The sequence below is a fragment of the Cervus elaphus genome, chromosome 27 (genome assembly GCF_910594005.1).
Source record: "Cervus elaphus chromosome 27, mCerEla1.1, whole genome shotgun sequence".
NCBI lineage: Eukaryota > Metazoa > Chordata > Mammalia > Artiodactyla > Cervidae > Cervus > Cervus elaphus.
Genome location: NC_057841.1, coordinates 19,205,167 through 19,219,005, shown reverse-complemented (window position 1 = coordinate 19,219,005; position 13,839 = coordinate 19,205,167). Strand labels below are relative to the sequence as shown.

General features: G+C 37.3%; 1 long non-coding RNA gene across 1 annotated transcript in view; it reads right to left on the bottom strand.

Annotated features, from left to right (window-relative positions):
- Nucleotides 1–1,026: 1,026 nt before the first annotated feature.
- Nucleotides 1,027–13,839, bottom strand: part of LOC122684912 — a 29,485-nt gene continuing 16,672 nt past the window's right edge. The window contains exon 3 of the long non-coding RNA XR_006338194.1: nt 1,027–1,062. This is a non-coding gene — a long non-coding RNA (uncharacterized LOC122684912). The remainder of the gene's footprint in view (nt 1,063–13,839) is intronic.

Sequence of the window (13,839 nt, the reverse complement as noted above, 5' to 3'; positions counted from 1 at the left end):
CAGATTAGTGATTAGGGGCAGAGAGGAGTTACAGGGAGAAGGGAAGTGGTAGCTACACACACACACACACACACACACACACATGAATGAGGTAAGTACATGTGTAACTACTGAAATGTGAATAAGCATTGTGAATTGCATCAATGCCAATTTCCTGTTTTGATATTTTGCTATAGTTATGAGATATTACCATTGGATGAGACTGAGTAAAATATACACAGGATCTCCCTGCACATTAATTTGCCAATTCCTGAGAATAAAATAAAAATAAAATAGTTTTTTAATTAAAATGTTTAAAAATATCAGAGAGGTACTATTGCAAAGTAGTTTCTTTGAACAAAATATTATCCTCTGGAAGGAGAATAACTATGGCCATTAAAAAAGATTTGAATCTATATTCCTTCAGACCTCTGTAGTACCTTTAGTATTACAAAAAAAAAAAAAAAAACAAGAGAGAGAGAGAATTAGGTAACTTAATGATTACTATCTTCTTTTCGGTTCTATGGGCTATGTAAATTAAAAATGGAATATTTTCTCTTCATTTGATTGGGGCCTCTTGGAATCTGTTTTAAAAATTAACTTTGAAAAGTGTATGTACTTTTCAAAGTTCATATATATATGAACTATACTATTTAAGAACTATGCACTTAAACAATGCATTTAAGACAATAAAACTCTTGCCTAGGCTGGCATTGATTAAGGTTTTATTCTATAGTTTTTGTTTTTATGGTGATTTAGGTGTTAAATGGTTCACAATTTCCTATTGAACTCAATGTTTCCTCTCAATATGGTTGTTTATTTGATTTTTTAATATAAATTGACCCCAAAAAGATATCCTTTTCATCCTAGGGGACTGGAATGCAAAAGAAGGAAGTCAAGAGATACCTGGAGTAACAGGCAAATTTGGCCTTGGAGTACAGAATGAAGCAGGGCAAAGGCTATCAGAGTTTTGCCAAGAGAATGCACTGGTCATAGCAAACACCCTCTTCCAACAATACAAGAGAAGACTCTACACATGGAAATCACCCAGATTGTCAATACCGAAATCAGACTGACTATATTCTTTACAGCCAAAGATGGGGAAGTTGTATACAGTCAGCAGACAACAAGACTGAGAGCTGACTGTGGCTCAGATTATGAACTGCTTATTACCAAATTCAGACTTAAATTGAAGAAAGCAAGGAAAATCACTAGGTCATTCAGGTATTACCTAAATCAAATACCTTACAATTATACAGTGGAAATGAGAAATAAATTCAAGGGACTAGATCTGATAGACAGAGCGCTTGAACAATGAACAGAGGTTTGTGACATTGTACAGCAGGCAGGGATCAAGACTACCCCCAAGAAAGAGAAATGCAAAAAGGGAAAGTGGTTGTCTGAGGAGGCCTTACAAATAGCTAAGAAAAGAAGTGAGGGCAAAGGAGAAAAGGAAAGATATATCCATTGGAATGCAGAGTTCCAAAGAATATCAAGGAGAGATAAGAAAGCCTTCCTCAGTGATCAATGCAAAGAAATAGAGGAAAACAATAGAATGGGAAAGACTAGAGATCTCTTCAAGAAATTAGAGATACCAAGGGAAAATTTCATGCAAAGATGCACTCAATAAAGGACAGAAATGGTATGGACCTAACAGAAGCAGAAGATATTAAGAAGAAGTGGCTAGAATACACAAAAGAACTGTACAAAAATGATCTTCATGACCCAGATAACCATGATGGTGTGATCAATCACCTAGAGCCAGACATCCTGGACTGTGAAGTTAAGTGGGCCTTAGGAAGCACCACTACAAAAAAAGCTAGTGGAGGTGATGGAATTCCAGTTGAGCTATTTCAGATCCTAAAAGATGATGCTGAGAAAATTCTGCACTCAATTTTCCAGCAAATTTGGAAAACTCAGCAGTGGCCACAAGACTGGAAAAGGTCAGTTTTCGTTCCAATCCCAAATAAAGGTAATCCCAAAGACTGTTCAAACTACTGCACAATTGCCCTCATCTCACAGGCTAGCAAAGTAATGCTGAAAATTCTCCAAGCCAGGCTTCAACAGTACGTGATCTGTGAACTTCCAGATGTTAAAGCTGGATTTAGAAAAGGCAGAGGAACCAGAGATCAAATCGCCAACATCTGCTGGATCATCAAAAAAGCAAGAGACTTCCAGATAAACAGCTACTTCTGCTTTATTGACTGCCAAAGCATTTGATTGTGTGGATCACAACAAACTGTGGAAAACTCTGAAGGAGATGAGAATACCAGACCACCTGACCTGCCTCTTGAGAAATCTGTATGCAGGTCAGGAAGCAACAGTTAGAATTGGACATGGAACAGCAGACTGGTCCAAATCAGGAAAGGAGTACATCAAGGCTGTATATTGTCACTGTGCTTATTTAACTTATATGCAGAGTACATCATGAGAAACGTTGGGCTGGATGAAGCACAAACTGGAATCAAGATTGCCAGGAGAAATATCAATAACCTCAGATACCCAGATGACACCACTCTTATGGCTGAGAGCAAAAAAGAACTAAAGAGCCTCTTGATGAAAGTGAAAGAGGAGAGTGAAAAAGTTGGCTTAAGGCTCAACATTCAGAAAACTAAGATCATGACATCTGGTCCCATCACTTCATGGTAAATAGATGGGGAAATGAAACAGTGGCAGACTTTATTTTTCTGGACTCCAAGATCACTGCAGATGGTGACTGCAGCTATGATATTAAAAGATGCTTGCTCCTTGGAAGAAAAGTTATGACCAACCTAGACAGCATATTAAAAAGCAGAGACATTTCTTTGCCAACAAAGGCCTGTCTAGTCAAAGCTACGGTTTTTTCAGTAGTCAGGTATGGATGTGAGAGTTGGGCCATAAAGAAGGCTGAGTGCCAGCTAATTGATGCTTTTGAACTGTGGTGTTGGAAAAGATTCTTGAGAGTCCCTTGGACTGCAAGGAGATCCAACCAGTCCATCCTAAAGGAGATCAGTCCTGGGTGTTCATTGGAAGGACTGACACTGAAGCTGAAACTCCAATACTTTGGCCACCTGACGCGAAGAACTGACTCATTTGAAAAGACCCTGATGCTGGGAAAGATTGAAGGAGGGAGGAGAAGGGGATGACAGAGGATGAGATGGTTGGATGGCATGACTGACTCAATGGACATGAGTTTGAGTAAACTCCGGGTGTTGGTGATGGACAGAGAGGCCTTGTGTGCTGCAGTCCATGGGGTCGCGAAGAGTCGGACACAGACTGAGCAACTGAACTGAACTGAACTGCTGTTTGCCTTTATTGGTGTGATTTTTCATTTCATAATTTTCTTATTTTTAGTTGTGGCCTTTATTGCCTCCAGGGATACCTATAACATTTGTTGTAATTCTGGTTTGACAGTGATGAACTCTTCTGTTTTTTGCTAAAGATTTTTATTTCTCCATAAAATCTGAAACAGAGAGTTGCTTGGTTGGTTATTTTTGGTTGTAAGTTTTTCCCTTTCATGAATTTATATATATTAATACCATGCTTCTCACTACTCCTCTGTACAATCTCTGGTGAAAAATCAGCTGATAGCCTTATGGGAGTTCCCTTTTATGTTATTGGGCTTCCCTCATAGCTCAGTTGGTAAAGAATCCACCTGCAATGCAGGAGACCCTGGTTCAATTCCTGGGATGGGAAGTTTCCCTAGAAAAGAGATACGCTACTCTCTCCAGTATTCTTGGGCTTCTCTTGTGGCTCAGCTGAAAGATCTGCCTGCAATGTGGTAGACCTGGATTTGATCCCTGGGATGGGAAGATCCCCTGGAGAAGGGAAAGACTACCCACTCCAGTATTCTGGCCTGGAGAACTCTATACAGTCCATGGGGTCACAAAGAGTTGGACACAACTGAGCAACTTTCACTTCACTTCAGTTCACTTTGCATGTTATTTTTTCCTTTTTTCTTGCTGTTTTCAATATTCTTTCTTTATCTTTAATTTTTGTAATTTTGATTACAATGTGTCTTGGAGTGTTCCTCTTTGGGTTAACCCTACATGGGACAACATACTTACTGGACTTGGGTGACTTTCTTTTCCAAGTTGGGGAATTTTTCAGCTTTTCTGTCTTCAAGTATTTTTTCAGGCCTTTTCTCTTTTCTCCTTCTGAGACTTCTATAATTCAAATATGAGAGTGCTTGATGTTGTCCCAGAGGTCTCTTCAAATATCTTCCTTTCTTTTTACTTATTTATTTTTCTGTTCAGTAGGAGTGATTTCCACTATGGTATCTACCATCTCACTGATCTTTCTTGTATATAATTTAGTCTACTATTGATTCCTTCTAGTCTTTTTCATTTCAGTTACTGTATTCTTCATTTCTGTTTTGTTGTTCTTTATATTTTCTAACTCTTTGTTAAAAAATTCTAACTTTTCACTCTGTACATACATTTTTTCCAAGTTTTTGATCATCTTTACAATTATTACCATGAACACTTTCTTTGGAAAATTGCCTATCTCTACTTCACTTAGTTCTTTTGAGGTTTTATGTCACTCCTTTGTATAGAGCATGTTTCTCAAGCCACATCATTTTGTCTAAGTTGCTATTACATTTTTATGTATGTGGTAGTTTAGTTACGTTTCTCAGCCTTAGAGGAGAGGCCTTCGGTGGGAGACGTTCTGTGCATCTCAGCAGTGCTCCCTCCTTTCATCATTCACATTATACGTTCTAGGGCTTTCCCATAATAGAGCTGTGTGGGTCCTTCTGTTGTTGCAAATGAATTATGTGGGCAGTCTGCAGGTTTGATTAGTCCCTAGCCTTGTTCATTGCCACCTTGTACAAATGATGTTGGCTGCTGTCTAGTGGGACCAGGTCATGAGGCAACTGCCTATAGAACCATAGACAGCCTCAGGGCAAGTGCAGGTTCACTAGTAGGTAGAGTTCAGTGACTGTTTCCTTCCCCAAGTCCTAAAGACTCCAAAGCCTTTGCATACCCACTGGCAGGTAAAGCCAATTCCTGGAGTTAGTGCTAGATTACTGCGAAGGAGAACTGGTTAGTGAAATCTAGCTATAGATCCCAGAGATCTCAGAACTTGTTTCAGATTATTGGTGATATGTGTTTCGGAAGGGGCAAGGGAGTTCCTGACACAGTTGAGTATGGAATCTAGGGTGTTCTGAAGATTATATTCGACTGTTAATGGACAAGACCAGGGCCTAGCTGGCCCCAGAATAGGGCCTGGCCTGCTGTAGGTGAGCTTGGCCTACGGGTTGCAGAATTATAACTTTCTTGCATCTGATATCTGCCCCTTTGTGGATGATGTTGGTCTAGAAGTTACTCCAGACTTCCTGGTGGGATGGTCTGATACCTACCCACTGGTGGGTGAAGCTGGGTCTTGGCCATCTGGCGGGTAGGGCCATGACTAGGGATATATCTTGAGGTGGCTAAGGGCTAAGGAATTGGCAGTCTATTTGCTGATGAATGGCACTATATTCTTGCCTCATTAGTTTTTGAACTAAGACATCGCAGCACTGATTCCTACTGTTGGGTGGGGCCAACACCAGGTCTTGATGCTAATAAGCCAAGATGCCAGCCACCAGCATCTGTGTTCACAGAAGTAGAACTTTCTCAATTATTGCCACTGATGTTCATGTCCCCAGGGTGACCACACTCACCTCCCCAGAAGACTGGAAGACCAGCTTGTAAGTCTGGCCCGGACACCTGTCAGATTATTGCTTTTGCCCTGGGTCCCAGTGCATGTGAGATTTTGTGTGTGCCCTTTATGAGTGTCCTACAGAACTTCCGAAGTTAAGATCCACTGGTTTCAAAGCCAAATACTCTGAGGACTTGTCTTCTTAGTGCAGGACTGCTGGGCTGTGGAAGCTGATATGCGGTCAACACTCTCACTCTTGTGGGAGAATCTCTGCAGTATAATTATGCTCCAGTGTGTGGCTTGTCAGCCCAGGGATATAGATTTGATTTATTGTGAGTCTATTCCTCTTACATAGCTCATTGTGATTCCTTCTTAATATCTGTAGTTGTAGAAGACCTTTCCTGGTATGTTCCAGTGTTTTTCATCAGTGGTTGTTCCACAGATATTTGTGACTGTGGTGTGCTCCTAACAGGTGAGCTCAGGGTCTTTCTACTCTGCTGTCTTGGTCACATGTCTTCTCTTTCATCTTTTAATTCACCAATTCCAGCCTTTGCAAGATCATGTTTGTTGCTGAATACTATTACAACTTACTATTTAATATTTTTAAAATTTGTATTTATAATATATTCTCATTTCCAAGATTCCTATCTAATCAATTTTTATAAATCTGTTTATATATGTATGGGTACATTTCTTAAATGTTCAAATTCCTTTGAGTTTAATATTGTTTCTAGTAATACAGGGATTTATATAATTAATAAACATTTTTAATGACATTGCCCTGCTCATGGAATTGTACTAACAGGTTTTATTTTGTTTTGATCTATATTCTTTTTCTTTTTTTATTTTTTGGTCTATATTCTGATTTTCATCAGGTATTAACATCAGCCATAGATCTTGGTTGCACTGCATTAAGGAGGCATTTCTGTGTTCCTGCAGGATCAACTCATATTTGCCTCTGTTTGGTCTCTGAGTTTCACCAGGTCCAAACTGAATTTCATGCTAATTCATTAGAGTTTACAGTTTCTAACCCACCAACCATTCCATCTTAAAAACTAACACATTTCAAACTTGGCATTCTAATCTTCTGTCACTGATTTTTTTTTTTTTTTTTTGTCTATGGCATAGTCCAGATATCTTTATTCTATGAAAATGGGCTGATTTGCAGATAAAGTTTCCTATTTACAAAGGAAGCACTTTTTAAAAATCTGCATTCATTCAAAAAATTATTTTCCTGTAGCACTTCTGAGACACTTACTCTCATTGCCATGGGGGCATATAAACCCTAGCTCCTAAAACTGGTCTTACTGTGGTCAGTTTATTTTCAATTTATATCAGAACTATGGGATGCTTCTTTATTTCTGGAGTATGGAGGTTTCTGTTTCTTTCAAGCTTTACCATGCATATTTTATAAATATTCAAAATATTTCTTCAACATTTCATGTGTTAAAATTGAAGTAAGGTGCAAAGGGTACTCTTAGTTTACTTAGGCTTCTTTGTTTGTTTCAACTATTCATTGTGTGTATGGTCCAATTTTCTTTTATTGCTTTAAAAACACAAAATAAGGACAGTATAAAATATTCATTAGGAGAGTGAAATATTTTCATAGTTGCATTTTTTCTACTTAGAGTATAGCTCTTTTCCTTCTTTCTGCTATGTAATTACTTCAAACACTTTTTTGTTTACTGTTTAGCAATTCTTGAATTCAAAATAGCTATCCAGTATTTTTGTGTTTTCCAAGTGACAAAATGTTTTATTGTCCCTTTCAAAAAATGTGTCTAGAAATTAAAAATAAAAAAAAAATTTGGGTGGCATATTCTTTGATACAGATAAAAGTCCTCCCATTGACTGTCTGGGGAGAGACTATATAGAGTTCATTTCATTGTTTATAGTATTAAACTGAAAGTTCTACATTTGGGGAATTGGCTTCTTAACTTGAAGAATTTTCCAATTGAGATGCATTCATTTCATTTTGGTGGAAGAGATGATTCCAGTGCTATAATGGCTTTTTGGATAATAACCAATTTATACTCAGCAATATTATCCTAACATTTATCTGCTAATTTTCCTCTGAATAGCCAAGGTTGTCAGGTGTTCTTCTAGGAGGTTCTAACATTTTCTTTGTTATCACATTAAATAACAAGACAGCTTTCAGAATGGGAGAAAACAATAGACAAACGAAGCAACTGACAAAGAATTAATCTCAAAAATATACAAGCAGCTCATGCAGCTCAATTCCAGAAAAATAAATGGCCCAGTCAAAAAATGGGCCAAAGAACTAAACAGACATTTCTCCAAAGAAGACATACAGCTGGCTAACAAACACATGAAAAGATGCTCAACATCACTCATTATCAGAGAAATGAAAGTCAAAATCACAATGAGGTACCATCTCACACTGTTCAGAATGGCTGCCATCAAAAAGTCTACAAACAATCAATGCTGGAGAGGATGTAGAGAAAAGGGAACCCTCTTACATTGCTGGTGGGAATACAAACTAGTACAGCCACTATGGAGAGCAGTGTGGAGATTCCTTAAAAAACTGGAAATGGAATACTGCCCTATGACCCAGCAATCCCACTGCTGGGCACACACACCAAGGAAACCAGAATTGAAAGAGACACGTGTACCCCAATGTTGATTGCAGCAGTTTTTACAATAGCCAGGACATGGAATCAACCTAGATGTCCATTGGTAGATGAATGGATATATACACAATGGAATATTACTCAGCTATTGAAAAGAACACATTTGAATCAGTTCTTATGAGGTGGATTAAACTGGAGCCTTAAATTATACAGATTGAAGTAAGTCAGAAAGAAAAACGCCAATACAGTATATTAATGCATATATATGGAATTTAGAAAGATGGTAAAAATGGCCCTACATGTGAGACAGAAAAAGAGACACAGATATAAAAACAGACTTTTGGACTCTGTGAGAGAAGGTGAGGACGGAATGATTTGAGAGAATAGCATTGAAACATGTATATTACCATATGTGAAACACGTAACCAGTACAAGTTTGATGCATGAAACAGGGCACTCAAAGCCAGTACACTGGGACAACACAGAGGGATGGGATGGGGAGGAGGTAGGAGGGGGTTTGGGGGTGGGGGGACACATGTACACACATGACTGATTCCTGTAAATTTATGGCAAAAAACACCACAATATTGTAGTCATTAGCCTACAATTAAAATAAATAAATTAATTAAAAAATAAAAGAAAAATCATATTTTACTTGTGTTTATTTTGTATTTCCCTGAGAATATGAGTTTACTTTTTCAAAAGTTACATTATGTAATACCTATTTGTTCATCCAAGTGCTGTTGGATTATTGAACTCATATCTCATAAACAAATTGGAGAGTGCAGATTGCAACTAATTTTCTAGACTAGATTCACTATTCTGAGGGTGCATCATCGCTAGCTATCATTGTCTTATTTTCTAACTATGAGATAGTGTATCTGTTTTCAGTTACTGCTTTAACATATTACCACAAAATTAGAAGCTTAAATAACACAAATGTATTAAATCGTATCTATTGTTTAGAAGTCCTACATAGATTTCACTGAGCTAAAATTATGTTATCAACAAGATTGCATTCCTTTCTCAAGATTCTAGAAGAGAAATCCTAGAATTTTCCTTGCCTTTTCTCGTTTCTAGAAAACCATCCACTTTTCTTAGCTCCTCGTTTCCTCCTCCATCTTAAGCAGTAACTTGCATCTCTATGACCATTTTTCCATAGTCACTTGTCATTCTAACTCATCTCTTCCTCCTCTCACCTCCATTTTAAGAACTCTTGAATTACTTCAAACCTACTGGGATAATCTAGGATAATCTTTTTTGCGGTTGGTTAGCAATTTAATTTCATCAGTGACCTTATTTTTCATGTAACTGACATATTTACAAAATCTGGGGATTAGGGTATGAACATCTTTGATAGGAATTATTCTGAGTATCACAGGTATTAGTAATTGTTTTCTATCAATAATTGAAATTTTCTAATTTCATTTTTGCTAAGTGCAATGTTTCAAAAATATTTAAGAATCCTGAGAGTATTCTGAGAGAACTGAACTGTAAATGGTTACCAAAATGAGCTTCCACCTTTACAAAGTGTATAATTCATTTCAGTAAACTTGTTTCAAAGACAGTCTTTCTGACAGTCATTTCCTTCTATGAAACGAATTAGAGTAATGTCCGGGAGTTGGTAATGGACAGGGAAGGCTTGCGTGCTGTAGTCCATGCGGTCACAAAAAGTCCGACATGACTAAGCGAGTGAACTGAGTGAGGTAAATGAGACAAGTGTCGCCTTTGAAGGAAACAGCTACTGAATGGAAATGAAAAGAGGAGAGACGACTACCAAACTTAAGTTATGGCAGATGTTCTAGTATCTGATATAAGGAAAATTTAAGAAAGATTTTGAAATGGGCATAATGATTACTGGATATCTTTTTAATGGAATGTAGAGCATATTCTAGCAGACCTTTCAGGATTATCTGAATCTATAAGGGGGTCTTACTGTTTTCATCACTGACAAATTTCATGATTCTGCAAATTGTACAGAACTGATGTCAACACAAATCAATTTTGTCTTTAAAAACGTGAATTTTTCCAATAAAGATACAATTGATTTTCACTTCTGTTAAAGAAAGCCAGAGCTAGACAGTAGTTTAAGTGGTGAAAATCAGGTTTTATTCAGAAATTATTGCAGTAGATGAATAGTGAACTCAATATAGAGCTAAGTTAAATTCCTAGAACAACCTGGACAATGCATGGGGTTGGTGGGGGACAGAGTGTTACTGGATAGAAAATACTAAAAGAAAATATCAGGGGTATGATGGATTCTGGCTAAAACTACTTGGCAGAATTCTTTGTGAAAGCCAACTATGGTGATCAGAGGCCAAGGGTGGGGGATGATAAACTTGACATGAAATGGAGGGTGATCAGACATTAACAGTGAGGAAGCTTCTTTAAAATTACTCAGCAGGATTCTTGCTACAATTGGATTACAAAGGTCCAACAACCACAGACACAGAAGCCCAATATTGAACCATAGTTGTGAAGAGGACTTAGAGGAGACTGATTCAAGTTTGATCAAGATGACAATCTTTGTCACTTTCCTTAAAGAAGACATTAAGCATTTTCACATTTATTAGGAAAGTTTGAATATTCTTGATTGGATATATATGTGTGTATATATATATATATATATACACACACATACACACATATATATGATACGTTTTTTGTGAAATGAACTATTTTCTTATATACCAGTAAACAAGCATGTCACAGCCATTAGTAATTCCAACCTTCCAAATGCAAATTTTTGAGCCCAGGTGAAGCAATACCAGCCATCCAGCAGCTATCAGCCACTTTCTCCCCTGTAAGAGCTGATGAGCTCTGAGGGATGCTAGAAAGCTCAAGAGGCAGCCATCTGCTACATTTGCCTTTCCTCAGGATAAATGAGGAATTAAGGGTGAGAACAATCAGAAAACAGGATTTGGCCCCAGATAGCTGAGATGCATAAGAAAGAAATTATTTCATTAAGACTAGACACTTGCATCTTCCCATATATAGAAGAGTGCTAAATCCCTTAATGCAAAAGATCTGGCTTTCCTTAATTAACAGTGATCTTTTAATATTCAAATTACCTGCCCCTTGCTGCAAACTTCTATATAGCCTGGCTCCTCCCCCAACTTGCCTCCTCAGAAACAGTTCTCTTGGGGTCACCTGAGATGCGGTCTCCTGGGCTGGAAATCCTCACAATTTCCACAGAATAAATCTAGCTCTTAACTTGAAGGCCATGAGCTTTTTTTCAGTTAACACATTTTAACACCTTACTAGTACCCTCATTAATGAGTTAAATGAAATCATTGACACACATTCGTTTAAAATTTTTATAGGAGTTGAGATTTTACTTATCTTTTTTTGAAAACTCCCTTTAACACAAATGAAGGAATGCAGAGTAAAGTTCCCATGTGATGTATTCTCTGTCATATCAGTCTGCTGTCTATCACTTTTCAATTGTCTTTGAACTTGGAAACAATTTGTTCCATACATTGACTAATCACAGAATACATTTTGCTTCCATTGCAATTAGCTACAGAATTTCTTGAATGATTTTAAATAAGAAATTTGGTGATGATAACTTAGAGAGGTCAACCGAGGAATGGAAAAAAGAAAAAGCATAAAGAGCTATGAGTTTAGTTTTATTCTGTGTCTTACTGAGTACTGTAGCCTGGGAAACAGCCTCTCCAATAGTTCTGAAGGATTGTTCCAAAGAGGTCAGGGGACAGGCCAGTATATGTGTGATTTTAGCTGGGGGATCCATGCAATCAAGTCTGCATCTCCACAAAAGGTCACTGCTAGTCAGATATCAGTTATTAGTTTTAGAACTTTTCCAAGTATGGGAAGATATAAGAATCTGTGTTCATAGAAATTTCTCCTAAAATATATCTAACTATGTAAGGGTTTGTTTTTCCTGTTTTCCCAAAGGACAAAATGTCTTATTCTGAATTATTTTCAGGGTGTACTACAGGTCTGCAACTGCATTGGCTAAGGACTTGATTTTTGCAGAACTGGAAAGGCAAGAAACTTTTTTTTTTTTTTTCCTTTACAGAGAAATGAACAGTAAACTTTATGCAAGATCCTCTTCTTAAGGCAAATTCTAGGAAGGAAGTATGTCCACAGAAAGAAAAAGATCCACAGACACAGGGAAAAAAGTAGAAAACAAAGAAAATGTTCAAACTTTGCATTTTTTACATACAACTCCGCACAAGCTCAGAGGTTTTATTCCTAACATGGAATATAGCAGGAAGAAAGAGAGGAAGATGAGAGAACAAAAGTTGATGATAACAGTGAATTTGTGTGAGAAGCTGACTGATTTCTTCCCTCTTAAAATTCATGATGGGATTTTGCTTAGTTTAATATGTATGGGCATGTGTGTGTTTTTTCTCTTTCAGCTTGGATAACAATAACACCAATATTTCCTTTAGAATGTTCCACCCCAGAGCATGGTAGAATATAAGGCAATTGGAAGTCACACAGAGTGAGAACCCCTTAGGTTGCCTGGAAGCAACTTAACAGAGTGGGAGCCAGTGTTACTGTTTCTCTTCAATTATGCTTGTTCTTTTTTGTTTTTCCTTTTCAAGCCGGTTTTGGATTGTAGAACCTTGAATTGGAAACTCAACATTAGCAATTCAAATTCTAAACTCAGCTTTTTAATGCTAAATACTTGTAGATATCATTTGAGAAGATTGTCAAGTTAAACAATGTAGATTTTTCATATATACAGCAAAGTGACTTTGCAGATATTACTCAGTTAAGATCCAAGCCATGATATTCATCTTGTGCTTATGCATAAAATCCAAAACCAGCAAAGTATTTTGTAAATTCAGCATTTAGTTATCTCTTACCCATTAAGGGGAAGAAAAGCAAACATTTCCCCCTCCCAACACTTTTATTCATGCCTGAAGCTAAGCAAGGAGGAAGGGAAAAGGTTTTTAGAATTACAAATAGAACCTTTAAATTGTAGAAACTTGCTAATTTCATTTATGAAAGCACTGTCTAACTTCTGCTTTCTCTCCCAGTTGTTATTCAAATCTTTGTCCCTAGCCAAAGAGAAAAAGAGAGAATAATCCTACTAGGAATTTAGTGAATTTTCTTTTAGAGATCAGACATAAATGCTGCATATTTCAATATGCAAATTTAATAGAACAGATTGCCAAGAAATGAAAAATGATTGTATGTTTAGCCCTAGGAAGTTAGCCTACCTTAATAGAGTTGACAATGAGTTAAGGAGTGCCCACTTGCAAAACTCAAACAGGGAGGAAATTGTGTATAATTTCCTTGACTAACAGGAAGGGACTCTTTAAAGTGAGCTGGATTGTTAAGACCTGGATTCTCCCAAATTAACCAACAGTTCAGTTCAGTTCAGTTGCTCAGTTGTGTCCGACTCTTTGCGACCCCATGAATCACAGTACACCAGGCCTCCCTGTCCACCACAGCATTCATATAAAAGGTCTCTTGTGTAAAATAAAGATTATTTTAGGTCATCTCTGAGGTTATTTTCTTTCTGAAAGTAGAAGATATCTTTCTAGAATATCCAATAAGCTCACATTCAAGGGAAAGTAGCTCTGAGCACATATGGGTCACACTGTTTTGTGGTATTTGTAGACACATATGGAGTTTTCACCCCCAGTTGCTCTGGTCATCATTCATGTTTTGTGCTTAG